Source organism: Mobula birostris, chromosome 14 (genome assembly GCF_030028105.1).
Source record: "Mobula birostris isolate sMobBir1 chromosome 14, sMobBir1.hap1, whole genome shotgun sequence".
NCBI classification, from domain to species: Eukaryota; Metazoa; Chordata; class Chondrichthyes; order Myliobatiformes; family Myliobatidae; genus Mobula; species Mobula birostris.
Window position 1 is genome coordinate 93787232 of NC_092383.1, and position 20020 is coordinate 93807251.

The 20020-nt window shown below is 45.1% G+C and overlaps 1 long non-coding RNA gene across 2 annotated transcripts in view; it reads right to left on the reverse strand.

Moving 5' to 3' along the window:
- LOC140210115 (uncharacterized) overlaps window positions 1–15335 on the reverse strand; it is a 48879-nt gene extending 33544 nt beyond the window's left edge. For both annotated transcript variants that reach the window (XR_011889159.1, XR_011889160.1), the window contains exon 1: window positions 15156–15335. This is a non-coding gene — a long non-coding RNA (uncharacterized lncRNA). The remainder of the gene's footprint in view (window positions 1–15155) is intronic.
- Between the last annotated feature and the right edge of the window lie 4685 nt (window positions 15336–20020).

The window sequence follows — 20020 nt, forward strand, 5'->3', positions numbered from 1 at the left end:
AGTGCTGGCTTGAAGGGCTGAGTGGCCTACTCCTGCACCTATTATCTATTGTCTATTGTTAAACCTCACTAGAGCATGTTTTCCTATGTTCCTTTTGAACTGAGTGGAATTCTGCTTCCTGTGCCCCTTTTAAACTTTGCCAGATGAAGGAGGGACCTCTGCTCGAGACGTCCATTGACTGCCCTTCAGTCCCTGGGGGCTCCTGTGCAAGGTCACGGCTGATCTGCTTTCGGTTTCAGCTCCAAAGGACAGAGGACATCAAGCGCAGAACAATACAGAACAGAAACAAACCCTTGGACCCACCATGTCTGGGCCGATTACGATGCCAATCCGACAGAACCCCATATGCCTGCATACGGTTGATATCACCCTGCTTCTTGGTGTGCCTGTCTAAATTCCTCTTAAATATTATTATTTGTACCACCACCCCTGACAGCTCCAGGCACCCACCATTCTCTGTGTAAAAAAAACCTTCCCCTCTACACCTCCCTTGTTATAAACTTGCACTTTGTTATTGACCTGCAACACACGTTAGTCCTGACGAAGGGTCTCGGCCTGAAACGTCGACTGTACCTCTTCCTAGAGATGCTGCCTGGCCTGCTGCGTTCACCAGCAACTTTGATGTGTGTTGTTTGAACACACTTTCTCTGTAGCTTTTACACTTTATTCTGTACACAGCCTCTCTTCTGCCATGATGAGGCCACCCTCAGGGTGGAGGAACAACACCATATATTCCGTCTGGGTAGCCTCCAACCTGATGGCATGAATATTGATTTCTCTTTCTGGTAAAAAAAAATCCCTCCCCCTCCCCTCTCTACTATTTCCCACTCTGGCCTCTTACCTCTTCTCACCTACCTCTCACCTCCCCCTGGGTCCTCCTTCCCTTTCTCCCATGGTCCACTCTCCCCTCCGATCAGATTCCTTCCTCTACATCCCTTTACCTATCCCACCCAGCTGGCTTCTCTATCACCTGGCCTGTTCTTTTCCTCTACCCTTTTATTCTGGCATCTTTCCCCTTCCTTTCCAGTCCTAATGAAAGTTCTCAGCCTGAAATGTTGACTGTTCATTCATTTCCATGATACTACCTGACCTGCTGAGCTCCTTTGGCATTTTGTGTGTGTGATTCTGCATTGTTATCGTTTTATCTTGTTCTGCCTCAATGAATTGTGTAACGATTTGATCTGTATGAACAATATACAAGACAAGGTTGGTACACGTGATAATCATCTTCAACATTAATTGCTGTGCTATATGACGTGGGTGATCATGATCTTGACCGTGGTTGTTCTTGGCAAACTTTTCTACAGAAGTGGTTTGCCATTGCCTTCTTCTGGGCAGTGTCTTTACAAAGTGGGTGAGCCCAGCCGTTATCAGTGCTCTTCAGAGATTGTCTGCCTGATGCTTACAGGCAGCCACAAAACAAAGAAACCCATTTAAAAATGACCATCAAACATTGAATGTGCAGAAAATACAACAAATTGGGCAACAATAAAAGTGAGCAAATGACATTCAGAAGCGTCCACAGCCTCAAAGCCAGGCATCAATGCAGCCGATCCCTGAGTACAATGGGTACAGGCCACAGCCTCAGCTCAGCTCAGAGACATAGAGATGTCTGTCACAGAAAAAGGCCCTTCAGCCCATCCAATGCATGCGGCCTTTTGCCTACCTTTTGCTCACATTGAGTGTGTTTCCTTTCCTTACCTGTTCCAGTTCCTCTCTAAATACCTTACTGGGCATTATCACGTCTTAGAGTGACGCAGCCTTGGGCCTATCTTGTCCCTGCTATTCAGAATGCCCATCCAACCATGTCCCATTTGCCTGCATTTGGCCCATTTGTTCTAAACTTTTTCTATCAATGTACCTGTTTAACTGTCTTTTAAACATTGTGATTGTACCAGCCTCTACCACCTCCTCAGGCAGCTTGTTCCATATATCCGACATTGTCTGTGTAAAGTAGTTTCTCCTTAGGTCTGTTTTAAATCTTCCCCCTTAGCCTGAAATCAATTTTCCCCCACATGTACTGCTGAGTTCCTCCAGCAGTGTGTTTGTGCATTGCTCCAGATTCCGGCGCCTGCAGATTTGATTATGCTTTTACATTATGTATGTATATATAAGTTTTTGTGACGTGGGCGACCATGTCTTTGACCGTGATTGTTCTTGGCAAATTTTTCCACAGAAATGGTCTCCATCGTCTTACTCTGGACAGTGCCTTCACAAGATGGGTGAGCCCAGCCATTATCAATACTCTTCAGAGATTGTCTGCTTGGTGTCAGTGGTCACATAACCAGGACTTGTGATGTGCACCATCTGCTCATACGACCGTCCACCACCTGCTCCCACGGCTTCACATGACCCTGATTCCGGATTGGGGGGGGTGCTAAGCAGGTGCTACATATTGCCTAAGGGAGATCTGCAGGCTCTACTGTTCCATGTTTGATGTTCTGCACTTGGAGTATTGTGAGCAGTTTTGGGCTCCGTATCTACGATAGAATGTGTCAGCACTGGGGATGTTCCAGAGGAGGTTCACAGAATGATCCCAGAAATAAAGGGGGTTATGTATCAGGACTGTTTATTGGCTCTGGGCCTGTACTCACTGGAATTCAGAAGAATGAGGGGAGATCTCATTGAAACCCATCAAATATTGGAAGGCCTGGATAGAGTGGATGTGAAGAGGATGTTTCCTATAGTGGAAGAGTCTAGGACCAGAGGGCACAGCCTCAGAATAGAAGGACGTCCCTTTGGAACAGAGATGAAAAGGAATTTCTTTAGCCAAAGGGTGGTGAATCTGTAGAATTCATTGCCACAGACGGCTCTGGAGGCCAATTCATTTGGTATATCTAAAACGTACGTTGATCATTTCTGATTGAGAAGGGCATCAAAGGTTACAGTGAGAAGGTAGGAGAAGGGGGTTGGGAGGGATAATAAATCAGCCATGATGGAACGGCAGAGAGGACTTGATAGGCCAAATGGACTGATCTTATGTAAGGAAGTGATTTCCTCACCACCAGGACTGTGTCTGAGATATTACTATACTCTATTCTGCTTCAAGGCAACCAAGCCATTAGTCTGGTCTAAGTGAATTGTGGGTCTGTGGGGCTGATTCTTCACGGTGAAGAATCTGAATCAACAAAACTGGCAAACAACAGCAGGAAAAAGTGAGGCTTTAACTTGGTCTACCTGTAATCTCTGTAACTGTGGTCAGGACTTTCCAAAAGTCTTCATCAGACTCACTTTATTTTGTCTCAAACTTAATGTCTATCAGTGTTTCTCAGTGTGAAAACATAACCCCTGCTCTCAGTACGTCATCTTTCCAGTGGTCTGAAGCAGGAACCTCAGTTCCTACATTTCATAGAATCCCCACGGTCGAGTGGCTTAGTAACAGAAGAGTCGTGGGCAGCACTCTCAGAATCAGGTTTAATATCACTGGCGTATATTGTGAAATTTATGTTATGTGGTAGTAGAACATTGCAATGCATAATAATAGAAAATCATAAATTACAATAAAAAATATATTAAAAGTAAATGAAATAAGTAGCGCAAAAAGATAGCTAAAGAAGTACTGTGGAAGTGTTCATGGTTTTGTTGGCCATTCAGAGATCTGATGGTGGAGGGGAAGAAGCTGTTCTTAAAATGTTGAGTGTGTGTCTTCAGGCTCCTGCATGTCCTTCCTGATGGTAGCAATGAGAAGAGGGCATGTCCTGGGTGATGGGGATCCTTAATAATGGATGTCGCCTATTTGTCCCATTGCCTTTTGAAGATGCTATGGAGGCTCGTGCCCATGATGGATCTGGCTGAGTTTGCAGCTCTTTCCGTACCAGTAGCCCCTCCACACCTGACAGCCATGCATCCAGTTGGAATGCTCTTCTCGGAGCATCTGTAGAAATTTGCGGGACTCTTCACCTCCAACTCTCAGTATTGTTGGCTTAGATGCCACCATGAACATAGAAACAACAACTGTTCTGAGGGAGGGAGGGAAGGAGAGAGGGACACAGGGGAAGGAGAGAGTGAGGGAGGGAAAGAGGGAGTGAGTGAAAGAGGGATTAAGGGTGGGAGGGAGTAAGGGAAGGAGAGAGTGAGGGATGGAGGGAGTGAGTGAGGTAGTGAGTGAGCGAGAGAGGGAGGGAGTGAGTGAAGAAGGGAGTGATAAGGGAAGGAGTGAGTGATTTAGTGAGTGAGGAAAGGATCAATTGAGGGAGGAAGTGATTGAAGGGAGAATGGAGCGACAGGGGGTGTGGTACCATTGAGATATTTTGTTACACTGGCTCTCTAGGCTGTTCTTTTGGTTTGCTGGCTTTTCCATTAGTTTACCTTGTCCTTGTTTCTACAGCCATGAATCGTAAAATGCACTATGTTTTGGGAAGCACTTTCAAGATATTCTGGGAGGCTTGAGAAGAGTACTAAAGAAATTGAAAACCTTCTCTCTTAGAGGTTTCCTGTGGTACTTGGACACTGGAGAAAAAAAAATCTCAGTGGAATTTATAAATGACGGTTTTTTTTAATCTCCAGATTTCAGATGGAAAGCATCCTCCCTGGATTTAACACAGCTTGGGTTGGCCACTGCTCTGTCCAAGGCAGTAAGAGGCTGATCTGCTCAGTACATCACAGAAACCAGCCTCCCCTCCATGGACACGGTCGATACCTCATTGCCTCAGTAAAGCAGACAGCATAATCGAAGACCCACAGCCCCACCCTGGATATTCTCCCCTCTTCTCCCCCTCCAATGGGCAGAAGATAGGAAGACCTGAAAGCAGGCACCACCAGCCTCAAGGACAGATCCTACCCTGCGGTTATAAGGTTATTGAATAGTTCCCTAGCTTGACAACGTTGGACTCTTGACGTCACAAGAGCAGCCACACAGAAGAGTATGGTTAGTGTTACATATGACAGTGCCACTGGCCCAGGTTCACTTCCGTCGCTGCCTGTAAGGAGTTTGTACGTTCTCCTTGTGACCGCGCGGGTTTCCTCTGAGTACTCTGGTTTCCTCCCCCATCCCAAAGAAGTATGGGTTAATAGGCCGTGAAAGTAGGTCACAGGGAGTACCAGGCAAAGTGTGCACAGGCAGCACACGAGGCCCAGCTCAGAGTTCCAAATTCAGGGTAAATTTATTATCAAAATGCATCCACGTTACCATGCACTACCTTGGGATTTATTTTCTTGCGGGCATTGACGGGGAGAAAATCTATGATGAGCGGCACGGTACCGTAGCAGCTAATGTAACGTTATTACAGAGCCAGCAGTCCCGCCGTTGTCTGACAGGTGTTTCTACATACTCCTTGTGACTGTGTGGGTTTCCTCTGGGTGCTCTGGTTTCCTCCCACAGTCCAAAGACCTACGGGTTACTAGGTTAATTGGTCACATGGGTGTAACTGGGCGGTGCAGGCTCATTGGGCCAGAAGGTCCTTTTACCCTGCTGTATATTTAGAAAACAGGTGCAGGAGTAGGCCATTCGGCCCTTTGAGCCTGCACCACCATTCAGTATGATCATGGATGATCATCCAACTCAGAACCCTGTACCAGCCTTCCCTCCATACCCCCTGATCCCTTTAGCCATAAGGGTCATATCTAAGTCCCTCTTAAATATAGCCAATGAACTAGCCTCAGCTGTTTCCTGTGGCAGAGAATTCCACAGATTCACCACTCTCTGTGTGAAGAAGTTTTTCCTCATCCCGGTCCCAAAAAGGCTTCCTCTTTATCCTTAAACTGTGACCCCTCGTTCTGGACTTCCCCTACATCGGGAACAAACTTCCTACATCTAGCCTGTCCAATCCTTTTAGAATTTTATATGTTTCAATAATAATTTCTAAGTTATTGAAAGAAATTATAATCTATCTTGTTATGACCTTGCACATTGTTGGCCTGCTCTGCACTTTCTCTGTAACTGTGACTGGCCGCTTTATTAGGTACACCTGTACACCAGCTCGTTAATGCAACTATCTATTCAGTCAATCATGTGACAGCAACTCAAGGCATAAAAGCATGCGGACATGGTCAGGAGGTTCAGTTGTTGTTCAGACCAAACTTCAGAACAGGTAATGATTGTTGGTGCATCACAATCTGCTCATTTCGTGGGATTTTCATGCTCATGTTAGAAGAGACTGGCAAGACTGGTTCAAGCAGGTGGGAAGGTGACAGAAACTCAAATAGCCACTCTTTTGCAACAGTCCTGTGCTGAAGAGCATCTCTGAATGTCAAACCTTGATATGGGTGGGATACAGCAGTAGAGAACCATACTAGGTTCCACTCTTGTACCTACTGAGTGTAGTTTGGCAAGACTAGATGGGCTGAAGAGCTTGTTTCTGTTCTGTAGTGCTCTACGACTCTACAACTCAGTAATTTACTGATGCAGTGTGTCCTCACTGAGATGTGTACACCGTGAAAGTATCAATCTGCAGAGAGACGGGAACTGCATAAACATGACGAATCTGTGTGCGATGTTTGAAAGCCCTTTCACGTTACAGGGAAGGAAAGCACATTTCAACATATTCGATAATGTCACTTTGTGGCGGTCAGCGTAAGTTCTCCTTCAGATCATTGCTCAAAGTCAGCATTTCCCAGGGAGAGAATGTTCCCTGCAATGGGGGTCTAGGACCAGAGGGCACAGCCTCACAATAGAAGGATGTTTCTTTAGAACAGAGATGAGGAGGAATTTCTCTAGCCAGAGTGGTGAACCTGAGGAATTCATTGCCACAGTCGGATGTGGGGGCCAAATCATTAGGTATAGTTTGAGCAGAGGTTGACAGATTCTTGATTAGTAATGGCATCAAAGGATATAGGGGAAAGGCAGGAGAATGGAGTTGAGAAGGATAATAAATCAGCCATGATAAAATGGTGGAGCAGACTCAATGAGCCAAGAGACCCAATCATGCTCCTATGTCTTATGATCTTTTAGATTAATTAGGGATCTTCGATGGCTGTTGGCTTGAAGGGCCTTTTCTCGTGATGTATGACCGTGTGACTAATTAATTATGTGCTCACTTCTAACACAGTTCCCTAGATGGCTTTGTAACATAGCCATTAACGTAAAGCTTTTCAGCACCAGCCATACGATCGGGGCTCAATTCCCACCACTGTCTGTAAGGAGCGTGTACGTTCTCCCTGTAACCGTGTGAATCTCCTTGGGGTGCTCTGGATTCCTCCCACATTCAGTTGTGGCATGGTATGTTGATGAAGGAAATGGGGTGACACTTGCAGGCTGCCTCCGGCCGTTGACATACCCGTTGACTTAATTTGAAGCAAATGATGCATTTCGCTATGTACAAGCAACAAATAAAGCTAATATGGTGAAGAAGGCGAATGCAATGTTGGCATTCATTTCTAGAGGAATAGAGTATAGGAGCAGGGATGTGATGTTGAGGCTCTATAAGGCGCTGGTGAGACCTCACTTGGAGTACTATGGACAGTTTTGGTCTCTTTATTTAAGAAAGGATGTGCTGATGCTGGAGACGGTACAGAGAAGATTCATTAGAATGATTCCGGGAATGAGAGGGTTAACATATGAGGAACGTTTGTCCGCTCTTGGACTGTATTCCTTGGAGTTTAGAAGAATGAGGGGAGACCTCATAGAAACATTTCGAATGTTGAAAGGCATGGACACAGTGGATGTGGCAAAGTTGTTTCCCATGATGGGGGAGTCTAGTACGAGAGGGCATGACTTAAGGATTGAAGGGCGCCCATTCAGAACAGAAAGGCGAAGAAATTTTTTTAGTCAGAGGGTGGTGAATCTATGGAATTTGTTGCCATGGGCGGCAGTGGAGGCCAAGTCATTGGGTGTATTTAAGGCAGAAATTGATAGGTATCTGAGTAGCCAGGGCATCAAAGGTTATGGTGAGAAGGCGGGGGATTGGGACTAAATGGGAGAATGGATCTGCTCATGATAAAATGGTGGAGCAGACTCGATGGGCCGAATGGCCGACTTCTGCTCCTTTGTCTTATGGTCTTATGGCCTAATATCTAGTTCTGCACTATTGTGGCTTAGAAGGACATCACCATGGCAACACACACAAATTGCAGGAGGACCTCATCAGGACCTGTTGAAGGTTTTAGGCCCAAAACGTTGACTGTTGGCTTGTTTCCATAGATGCTGCTTGGCCTGTTGACTTCCTCGAGCATTTTGTGTGTGTTAATTAGGATTTCCAGCAAGTGCAGAATTTCTCGCGTTAAGGGTATCACCATTCCTTCTTTGTCACTGCGCCTAAACCCTGGGTCTCCCTCTACAAGAGCGCTGTGGCAGCACTGTCACCAGAAAGACTGAAGAGGTTCCAGAGTGAAGTTCACTTTCACCCTCTCAAAGCGGGCTGCCTGACTGTGTAAGGTAGTAACATAGAATATAGAACATTACAGCACTCTCCCTGCTCTTTTGGGAGATACATCTCTACCAAAGGAGGTGTAAGTCACTCTTTCCCTCCACGAGCCTGCAGGTCACTCTTGGGCGAGATGTAGCACCTGCTTAGCCCCCCACCTCCCCTCCCCCCAAATCAGGGTCATGTGAAGCCATGAGATCAGATGGTGGATGGTTGTATGAGCAGCTGGTGCAGATCACAAATCCTGGTTATGCGACCACTGGCGCCAGGCAGACTATCTGAAGAGTATCGATAGTGACTGAGGTCACCCATCTTGTAAAGACACTGCCCAGAAGAAGACAATAGCAAACCACTTTATGTAGAACAACTTGCCAAGAACAATGATGGAGAAGACCATGAATGCCCATGTCATACGTCACGGCACGTAATGATGATTATGATGATGACAGGTCCTTTGGCCCACAATGTAGTGCCGATCCTTTATCTTACTCCAAGACCAATCTAACACTTCCTTCCTACGTAACCCTCCATTTCTCAGTCGTCCATCTGCCTATCTAAGGGTTTCTTAAATGTCCCTAATGTACCTAGCTCTACCACCACCCCTGGCAGTTCATTCCATGCATCTACCACTCTTTGTGTAAAAATGGTTCCTCTGACATTCCCCCTACTTTTTCTTCCAATCACCTTAAAGTTATGCCCCCTCATATTAACTGTTTATGCCCTGGGAAAAAGTCTCTGGCTGCCAACTCAATCTATACCTCTTATCGTCTTATAATAGTAGGCAGTCATCGATCCCAGGGGATCATGGGTTTGTGCCTCTGGTGGACTGTGTCCTCTCCAGGGTGCAAGCCTGGGTGGGAAGACTTGAAGAACCGGCTGTTGCCCATGCAGCGGTTTCCCCCTCTCCACGTCACTGACGTAGCCCAAGGGAAGGACAAGTGCTGATACAGCTTGGCACCAGTGTCATCACAGAGGTTGCCAGAGTGAAGTTATAAACAATACCAACTGCTTTAGGGATCCCGGCTCCGGATTTCTTCCTCGGGGTTTACTCCCAGAGCCTTTCCCATGGGTGGGTATGGCCGCAAGGCAGCGGAGGTTTAAAATCAGAGTTTTCCTTCTCCTAGGTGGGCTGCCGTCCGAGGCTGGTGAGCCCCAACTGCCTGAAGCAACTGGTTTTGAGGCACCAGTTCTGCCTTTGCCCCTTCCCTTGTCAGTAGGAACAGTTCCGCTGGGCCTCGTAGCTAAGCCACACGTGAAAGCCAAGAGTTGGACTTGGTTGTCAGAGGCTGTTAGAGACGCACACCATTTGGAGCACTTTATAGGTATTAGGAGCTTATCCCCACTGCCACCCCTGGCTGTGACAACCTTAGGAACCTATCGTCTTGTACACATCTATGAGATCAACAATGAACACCCCAAGACTGACCTTCTGATAGAGGGAAGGTCATTAAAAAGGGAGCTGAAGATTTTATTTACTTATTGAGATACAGCATGAAATAGGCCCTTCTAGCCTTTTGTGCCTCGCCACCCAGCAACCCCCTGATTTAATCCTAACCTAGTCACAGGACCATTTACAAAGACCAATTAACCTACCAACCAGTTCGTCTTTGGACTGTGGGAGGAAACCGGAGCACCCGGAGGAAACCCACACGGTCACTGGGAGAACGTACAAACTCCTTACAGACAGAAGTGGCAATGGAAGCCCGAGTCGCTGGTACTGTTGTGCTAAGATGTTGAGTCTACTGCTCTGTGCTGGACTTAAAGCCACAGCTGAAGCTTTGCAGTGAAATGTATTGATATCTCAATGTACAAAATCTGTCTTAAAGTTTCATCAAATAGTTCTTGGTTTTTGCAAGTAACAGCAGGGTGGTAGGTGTAACTTAGCAAATGCTCCTTGCTCATCTTTCTGTGGGTGGAGTGAGTCAGAAAAGATGAATTTCGTGGTTGCTTGTAGAACTCCTTCTGAATAGTTAGAATAATGAACTTGAATAGTTTGAATGAGCATCCATTTTGGTTAGTAATTACATTTTAACAATGGAAAATCATCTCAAAATAACAGAGTAAAAAATCCCAGAGTATATTTTTGTCAAAATTACTTTCAGTCAAATCAGAAAATGCGTATGAACTTCCTTGATTCTAAAAATAATTGTTATGGAAGATTTAGTTTAGAGCAAAGAGCTTTGCTGGAGACAGGTTGTAAAAACCTACCATTCAGCTAGCAGAAAGTAATCGATAGTGGTCTGTGGTTTTAATATTAAAATATCCATCTGTGCTGCATTAAAAAAGTGCAATTTTACATTTCCACGACACCTTTCACTACCTCAATACGTGCGATTTGCTTTGAGAATAATGCTGTTTCTTTTGAAGTTTGGTCTACATAGCAATGTAAGAAACACAGTCGTCCTTTTGTTATCAGCAAGATTGATAGCATGTGATCATGATCTGGTGAACTGTTTAATTGACATGCTTCAGGAATCAGTATTGGATCAGACATTAATATTGGATAGGACAAGGCATCACAATGCAAGACCCTATAGAGGTTAGTAAAATCTGCTGACAGGATCCGGTTTAATGTGACCGGCATATGTTGGATCTCCCTTCCTCTATTTGTGACATTTACTGGGAGTGCTGTAGCCGAAGGACCCAAAGCAATGTTGGGGATCCCTAACACCCATCCCATAATCTCTCTGACCCACTACCATCAGGAAGGAGGTACAGGAGCATCAGGACTAGGACTGACAGACTGGGTAACAGCTTCTTCCCTCAAGCTGTGAGACTAATGAATACTCTGCCCTCACCAAGGTCTCGTCACTAGGACAGCGAGCTTTTTACTGTTTACCTGTGCTGCATGCTGCATGCACTTTGAATTTCATTCTATTAACTTATTTATTGTGATATTTTGATTTATGTACTGTGTGTGATAGATGATTTGTGGGTGTACCGTGTTCCAGAGGAATGTCGTTTTCTTTGGTTCTATATATGTACAGTCAGATGACAATAAACTTCAACTTGACTCAAGAGAACACCTCTAATCCTCGATAAGATAGTGCCTTCAAATTCCCTACATCCAGCTGAGAGCCCCAAAGGTTCATAGAAAGCCATAATCAGGTTTATTATCACTGACATATGTCATGAAATTTGTTGTTTTGCGGCAGCAGTACATTGCAATACATGAAAAGGAATATATTATTATTTTTTAATTACTATAGGTTACATAAAATAAATATATATAATAAATAATTAGTGCAAAAGGAATATAAATAATGAGGTGGCGTTCATGGGTTTGTGGTCCATTCAGAATCTGATGGCAGAGGGGAAAAGCTTTCTAAAACATTGCTTGTGGGTCTTCAGACTCCTGTATCTCCTCGCTGGTAACTGTGATGAGAAGAGAGCATGTCCTGGGTGTTGCGGGTCCTTAATGATGGATGCTTGCTGAGACATCGCCTTTAAAGAAGTCTTCAGTGCAGGGGAGACGAGTGCCCATGGTGGGTTCGGCTGAGTTTACAATCCCCTCTGCAGCTTCTTCCAATCCAGTGCAGTGGTCCCCCCATACCAGACGATGATGCAACCAGTTCATCTGTAGAAATATTCTAGAGTCTTTGTTTACATACCAAATCTCCTCAAATTCCTAATGAAACATAGCTGCTGTCATTCCTTCCTCATAATTTCATGGATATGTTGGGCCCACGATCGATCTTCGGAGATGTTAACACCCAGGAACTTGAAGTTACTCACTCTTTCCACTGCTGACCCCCTCCTCGATGAAGACTGTTTTCTTTGACTTCCCTTTCCTGAAGGCCACAGTAAATTCTGACTCTGGGTTCAGAGTTCCTCTCTCTATGGGTTTCCCCCAAGTGCTCCGGTTTCCTCCCACATTCCAAAGACATGCAAGTTAGTGGGCTAACTGGTCGCTGTAAACTGTCCCCAGTGTGTAAGTAGCACACACAAAAATTGCTGGTGGACGCAGCAGGTCAGGCAGCATCTATAGGAAGAAGCACAGTTGACGTCTCGGCCCGAAACATACACTCAACAGCCACTCCAGATACACCTGGACACCTGCTTGTCAATACAAATTTCTAATCAGCCAATCATGGGGCAGCAACTCGATGCATAAAAGCAAGCAGACATGGTCAAGAGGTTCAATTGTTTCAGACCAAACATCAGAATGGGGAAGAAGTGTGATCTAAGTGACTTTGACAGTGGAATGCTTGTTGGCACCAGATGGAGTGGTTTGAGTATCTTCTGGGCTTTTCATGTACAAAAATCTCTAGAATTTACAGAGAATGGTGAGAAAAACAAAAATCATCCAGTGAGTGGCAGTACTGTGGGGTGAAAACACTATGCTGGTGAAAGAGGTCAGAGGAGAATGGGCAGATTGGTTCAAAGATGACAGTAACTCAGATGGCCAGTACAACAGTGGCGTCCAGAAGAGCATCTCTGGTTGCACAACACATTGAAGCTTCAAGTAGATGGGCTAGAGCAGCAGAAGGCCGCGGACATATGGTCAGTGCTCACTTTATTAGGTGCAGCGAGAATCTCATAAAGTGGCCACTGAATGCAAATAGGAATGTGGGGAGAATAGACCAGAAGGAAATAAGACCATAAAAGCGTAAGATATAGGAGTAGAATTAGGCCATTTGGCCCATCGAGTCTGCTCCACCATTTCATCATGGCTGACCCATTTTCCCTCTCAGCCCCAGCCTCCTGCCTTCTCCCCTTATCCCTTCATGCCCTGACTAATCAAGAATCTATCAGCCTCTGCCCTAAATATATATAACCACTTGGCCTCTGCATTCACTGTGGCAATGAATTCCACAGATTCACCACTCTCTGGTTAAAGAAATTCCTCCTCATCTCCGTTCTAAAAGAACTCCACTCTATTCTGAGGCTGTGCCCCCTGGTCCTGGATTCTCCTGCCATGGGAAACATCCTCTCCACATCCACTCTATAAAGACCTTTCACCATTCGATAGGTTTCAATGAGGTCACCCCTCATTCTTCTGAATTCCGGTGAATACAGTCCCAGAGCCATCAAATGCTCTTTATATGACAAGCCATTTAATTCTGGAATCATTTTCGTGAACCTCCTTTGAACCCTCTCCAGTTTCAACACATTGGGGAAATGAGATTGATAACTGGGGAAATGGGGTTGATGTGTGATCTGGCATAGAAGCAATGGCCGCATGGTCCCTGTGAAATACGATGGAAGGTAGATACATCCTTTCGAACGCCTGTCGTTCAGAATTAAAAAGTCCCCACTGGTGCATTTTCTGTGGTAGCCTTGGCATCTCTGAGACGTTGCACAAGATTAGGGCTCTCGTACTGAGCTGGGTTTCACTTTCCTTTTCCATCCATTGCAAAAGGACGTAAGTGATGATGCTGATCAAAACAAAACTGCAAGTCGGCAGCAAGCAGAGCTCCCGGTGAAGGAGGCAAAAGTCCAAGGTGCACAGCGACCCAGAGAACTGGTCCAGTTCTCCCAGGACTGAAGGCTGAGCGGTAGTAACTATACCTTCTGGTACTTTCCACCTGACGGCAGCAATCGGAAGAGAGCATGACCTGGGTGGTGATGACCTCTGATGACGGACGCTGCTTTCCTCCCATGGCATTTCATGTAAATGTGCTCAATGGTTGGGAGGACATTACCCATGCTGGACCGGGCCACATCCACTACCTTCTGAAGGCTTTTCCATTCAAAGACATTGGTGCTTCCATACCAAGTTGTGATGCAGCCAGTCAATACACTCTCCATTACACATCTCTTTGCTGCCATCTGAAAAAGTTTCCGTGACCCAGTCATTCTTACCAGACTTACACATCAAATGGTAGGGCACAGCGGAGCACAGTAGGACAGAGGATCTGAGAATATAGATCCATAATTCACTGAAAGTAGTGTCACAGGTATAAAGGGTTGTAAAGAAAGCTTTTGGCACATGGGGCTTTTCTAAATCAAAGTATTGAGTACAGCATTTGGGATGTTATGTTGGAATTGTACTGGACGTTGATGAGGTCTAATTTGGAATACTGTGTTCAGTATTTGTCACATACCCACAGGAAAGATAAGATTGAATGAGTACAGAGAAAATTTTACAAGAATGTTGCCGGGACTTGAGGACCTGACTGAGTAGAATAGGTCAGGACTTCATTCCTTAGAGCATTGGAGAATGAGAGAGATTTGATAGAGATTTTAAAAAAATTATGAGGGCTTAGGATAGGGTAAATGCAAACAGGCTTTTCCACAGAGGCTGATTGAGACTAGAACCAGAGGACACAGTTAAGGGTGAAAGGTGAAATATTTAAGGAGAACAGAGGGGGAGCCTCTTCACTCAGAGAGTGGTGAGAGTGTGGAATGAGCTGCTGGCACGTTTGGATAGGTATATGGATAGGCGGGGCTATGACACGGCTGCAGGTCAATGGGACGAGGCAGAATAATAGGCTTGCACTGACTAGATGGGGTGAAGGGCCTGTTTCTGTGCTGAAGTGTTCTATATCTCTATGACCGTCACCTGGGAGTAAACCTTCGTGCCCCTCTGCACTGTGACTCTCTCTGCTCTCAGGAGCAGAGATTCAAGATTTGCACTCTAATTTTTTTAGTTATTTTGGACTCTATGAGCATTACAAGTTTGGATCTGAAATGATAAAAGCATTCTATTTTTCTAGGTACATTGATAAATATCAAAGGTTCATACAAATTCTGCTGATATTTTCCTGATTCTGTTGGAGAAAGCGCCAACTAACAGGCTTTGGAGTGGAGCTGAGGTTTCCCTTCATGGTCTGCTTATCTGTACAATGACGATGAGCACCGATATCTCGTCACCTTGACTGCACAAAGCACAGGCTAATTTACAATACTCACGGACTCCGTTCCCTCCTGCAGCAAGACGGGCCTAGTTCTTCACATTTTTTAATTGTAAACTTGTCCCCAAATAAGGTTAATGAAAACCAATTCTTGTTGAGAAATTGTCTCCCAAATAATTGCCAGTACAAAGTATGCAGGAAATGGAACCACTCGTGAAGAGAACTCAGTGGTCCTGTTCTAAACTGATTTTCACTGTTGGAATTGGCCAACCTTTCACAAGGTGTGTAGCAAGAGTGTGCAATATCGCAAGGGTACATTGCAGTAGAGTCCGGAAACACGTTCAAACTGTCAGATATTACCCTTGAGAAGGAAGCTGATTCATCAAAGCTGAAAGTCCAAAGATGGAAAGGTATGGATCTGTTATCTTGGTGACCAGAGAAGCTGGAATTATAGAGTCTTAGAACAGTACAGCACAGAAACAGGCCCTTTGGCCCATCTATTCCATTCTGTACCATTTAAGCTGCCTAATCTCATCGACCTCCATCTGGACCATAGCCCTCCATACCCCTACCACCCATGTGCCTATCCATATTACTCTTAAATGTTTAAATCAAGTTTGCATGCACCACTTGTGCTGGCAGCTCGTTCCACACTCTCACCACCCTCTGAGTGAAGAAGTTTCCCCTCATGTTCTCCTTAAACTTCTCACCTTTCACCCTTAACCCATGACCTCTGGTTTAAGTCCTACCCAAGCTCAGTGGAAAAAGCCTGCTTACATTTACCCCTACCTATACCCCTCATAATTTAGTATACTTCTATCAAATCTCCTCTCAATCTTTTACAATCCAAAGAATAAAGATCATAAAACCATAAGATTTAGGAGCTCAATTAAGCCATTCAGCCCATCGAATCTGCTTCACCATTTCATCACGGCTGATCCATTTTCCCTCTCAGCCCCAATTCCTACCTTTTCCCCATATCTTTCCATGCCCTGATTAATCAAGAATCTATCAACCTTTGCCTTAAGTATACCCAATGTCTTGGCCTCCACAGCAGCCTGTGGCAATGAATTCTACAGATTCATCACCCTCTGGCTGAAGAACTTCCCCCTCATCTCCGTTCTGAAAGGACACCCTTTGTTTTAAGGCTGTGTACTCTGGTCTTAGACTTCCCCATCAAAGGAAACACCTTCTCCACATCCACTCTTTTGATGCCTTTCCACATTGGATAGGTTTCAATGAAATCACCCTTCATTCTTCCGAATTCCAGGCCTAATCTAGTCAATGTTTCCTTATAACTCAATATCCTTGTAAATTTTCAACCTTATTTACTTCTTTCCTGTAGGTAGGTGACCAAAACCACACACAATATACCTAATAAGCCCTCACCAATATCTTATACAACTTAAACATAACATTCTATCTCCTGTACTCAGTACTTTGATTAATGAAGGCCAATGTGCCAAAAGCTTTCTTAACGACCCTATTTACCTGTGATGTCACTTTCAATGAATTATGAACCTGTATTCCCAGATTCCTTTGTTCTACCACACTCAGTCCCCTACGGCTGGTTGGCACCCGTCTGCCTCGAAGGACAATGGGTGATGACCATCATCATCACAAGCCTGGGCAGAAGGTAAGGAGATCCTGAGATGCCCAGTCACCAAGATGCCCCTCTCAGCCTCACCACTGTAATCCAAAGGAAAGTTTATGAAGCAATATGGTTGGCACCAGCTTGGCTGTAGGAACTGCTGGAAGAACGTTCAATGATGCACAGCCACCCTAGGGGTTCCACTCCGGATTTGCTGTCTAGGTTTATTCCCGTGGCCCCTGTCTCTCCCGAAACTGTACACAAGGCAATGGGGCTACTTACCCATAGTTGCCCTGTAGTTCACTGTGTAAGACTTAAACTTGTTGGTCCTACCAAAGTGCAACACCTCACACGTGTCTGCATTAAATTCCATCTGCCATTTTTCAGCCCGTTTTTCCAGCTGGTCCAGACCTTGCTGCAAGCCATGATAGTCTTCCTCGCTGTCCACTGCACCCCCATTGTTACAGATAGAGTCATATAAGTGATAAGAGTATGGCCCTATGACCCAACTTGCCCATGCTGACCATAGTGTCCACTAAGCTTGCCCATTTGCCTGCACTTGGCTCATATCCCTCCAAAGCCCTACTTATCCAATGTCCTTTGAACGTTGTTAATGTACCTGCCTTATATTCATTTAAGAAACTCTTAAATAGGTACATGTATTGCATATTTAATATTTCAATGTATATTCTTGTATATATGTTGTTTGATTAAGAATTCTTGTTTGTTTAAATGATTAATTATGGGTTATATGTAAAAATACATTGATTGCATACGTCATCATGTTACCTCGTGATACGTGTGCGCCTCGCTTAAAGTGAAGATAAAGTTACAACAGCATTTCAGATTCCCATCTCCATTTGGATTAGTTTAATGATTTAAAGGTAAAAAACATAACAGCATGGATGATAGTAAAATAGAGAGCTGTGTTAGGTTGATCTACTAGAATAGATTAAAAAGTCATCACCACGCTGTGGGCCAAAGGGCCTGTACTGTGCTGTAATGTCCTATGTTTTATGTTCTGTGTTTTATGCCTCAATGATTTTCTCTGTCATCGCATCCCATATATGCACCACCCTCTGTATGAAGAAGTTGCCCCTCAGGTTCCATCTAAATCTTTCCCCTTTCACCTGTATTCAATGCCCTCTAGTTTTTTTTCCCTGAGGAAAAGACGAAGTGCATTCACCCTATCTGTACCTTGGTGATCTTATACGGCTCTAGAAGGTCACCCTACAGTCTTCCGTGCTCCGAGGAGTAACGTCGTAGCCTGCCCATCCTCTCCCTATAACTCAGGCCCTAGAGACCTGGCAGCATCCTTGTAAGTCGTTTCAGCATAATAGAACATAGAACATAGAATAGTACAGCACAGTACAGGCCCTTCGGCCCACAATGTTGTGCCGACCCTCAAACCCTGCCTCCCATATAACCCCCCACCTTAAATTCCTCCATATACCTGTCTAGTAGTCTCTTAAATTTCACTAGTGTATCTGCCTCCACCACTGACTCAGGCAGTGCATTCCACGCACCAACCACTCTCTGAGTAAAAAACCTTCCTCTAATATCCCCCTTGAACTTCCCACCCCTTACCTTAAAGCCATGTCCTCTTGTATTGAGCAGTGGTGCCCTGGGGAAGAGGCATTGGTTATCCACTCTATCTATTCCTCTTATTATCTTGTACACCTCTATCATGTCTCCTCTCATCCTCCTTCTCTCCAAAGAGTAAAGCCCTAGCTCCCTTAATCTCTGATCATAATGCATACTTTCTAAACCAGGCAGCATCCTGGTAAATCTCCTCTGTACCCTTTCCAACGCTTCCACATCCTTCCTATAGTGAGGTGACCAGAACTGGACACATTACTCCAAATGTGGCCTAACCAGAGTTTTATAGAGCCGCATCATTACATCACGATGATGCCTTTCCCATAAAAGGGCAGCCGGTACTGTACACAGTTCTCCCAGTGTGATCTTGCCAATGTTTATCTGAGTGTGGAGGAAGGTAAGACTAGGATTTATACAAAGAGAAACTCTTTCTATTGGGAAGAATTGAAAAACGCACATCAAAGTTCAAAATAAATGTATTACCAAAGTACAGTATGATACTACCTTGAGACTGACTTTCTTGCAAGAAAAAAGAAATACAGTAGAATTTTACAAAAAAAGAACTGCACATAACAGACAAAGATTAACAAGCAACCAATGTGCAAGAGGAGACAGCAGGGCTGCCCCGGCGCCACGGTAGTGGAGCAGTTAGTGCGACGCGACTACAGCTTCAGCAACGGAGCTCAGAGTTCAGTCGCAATGTCATCAGTAAGGAGGAAGTATTTCCTCCCTGTGGAATGTGTGGATCTGTAAGGGGGAAGTATTTCCTCCCTGTGGAATGTGTGGATTTGCTCCACCGGTTTCCTCCCACAGTCCAAAGATGTACCAGTTAGAACATAGAACATAGAATAGTATAGCACAGTACAGGCCCTTTGGCCCACGATGTTGTGCCGACCCTCAAACCCTGCCTCCCATATAATTAGTAGGTTAATTGGTCACTATAAATTGCCGCATGATTAACTAGGGCAGGGGTTCCCAGCCTGGGGTCCGTGTCCATGGACCCCTCAGTTGATAGTAAGGGTCCATGGCATAAATAAGGTTGTGAACCCCTGGGCCTGGGTTAAACAGAGGGTTGCTGGGCGGCGGTGCTCAAAGGGCCAGAAGGGCCAATTCCACGTTGTATCTCAGTAAATTAATAGAAAAGACAAACTGTGCAGATAAAAATAATACCAAGAACATGAGTTGTAAGAAGTCCTTGAAAGTGAGCGTGTAGGTCATTAAATTGTTCAGAGTACTGGTGAGTTAGTCATCCACACCTGATGGTTGTGGGGTAATAAATGTTCCTGAACCTGGAGCTGTGGGCCCCAGGCTTCGTTGTCCAGTGTAGAGGGAGCTTCACTCTGTGTCTGACCCTGGGAGTGTGCGATGGTGTTCCAGAGCTGGGTGATGGCATTTGCTGTGGACCTGTTGTGATAGTAGGCAAATTGGAGTGGATTCAGCTCACTCCTCAGCCTGGGGTAGATATGCTTCATGACCAACTTCTTGAAGCACTCCATCACCACGAGTGATGGACATCAGAGGAATGTAATTACCTTTTGGCTTCTTCCCGTTTCCTTTCCAGTCCTGATGAAGGATCTCAGCCCAAAACTTACTGCCTGTTATGGTGTGGGCATGTGGCCAAGTGGTTAAGGCGTTTGACTAGCTATCTGAAGGTCGTGAGTTCGAGCCCCAGCTGAGGCAGCGTGTTGTGTCCTTGAACAAGGCACTTAATCACACATTGCTCTGTGACAACA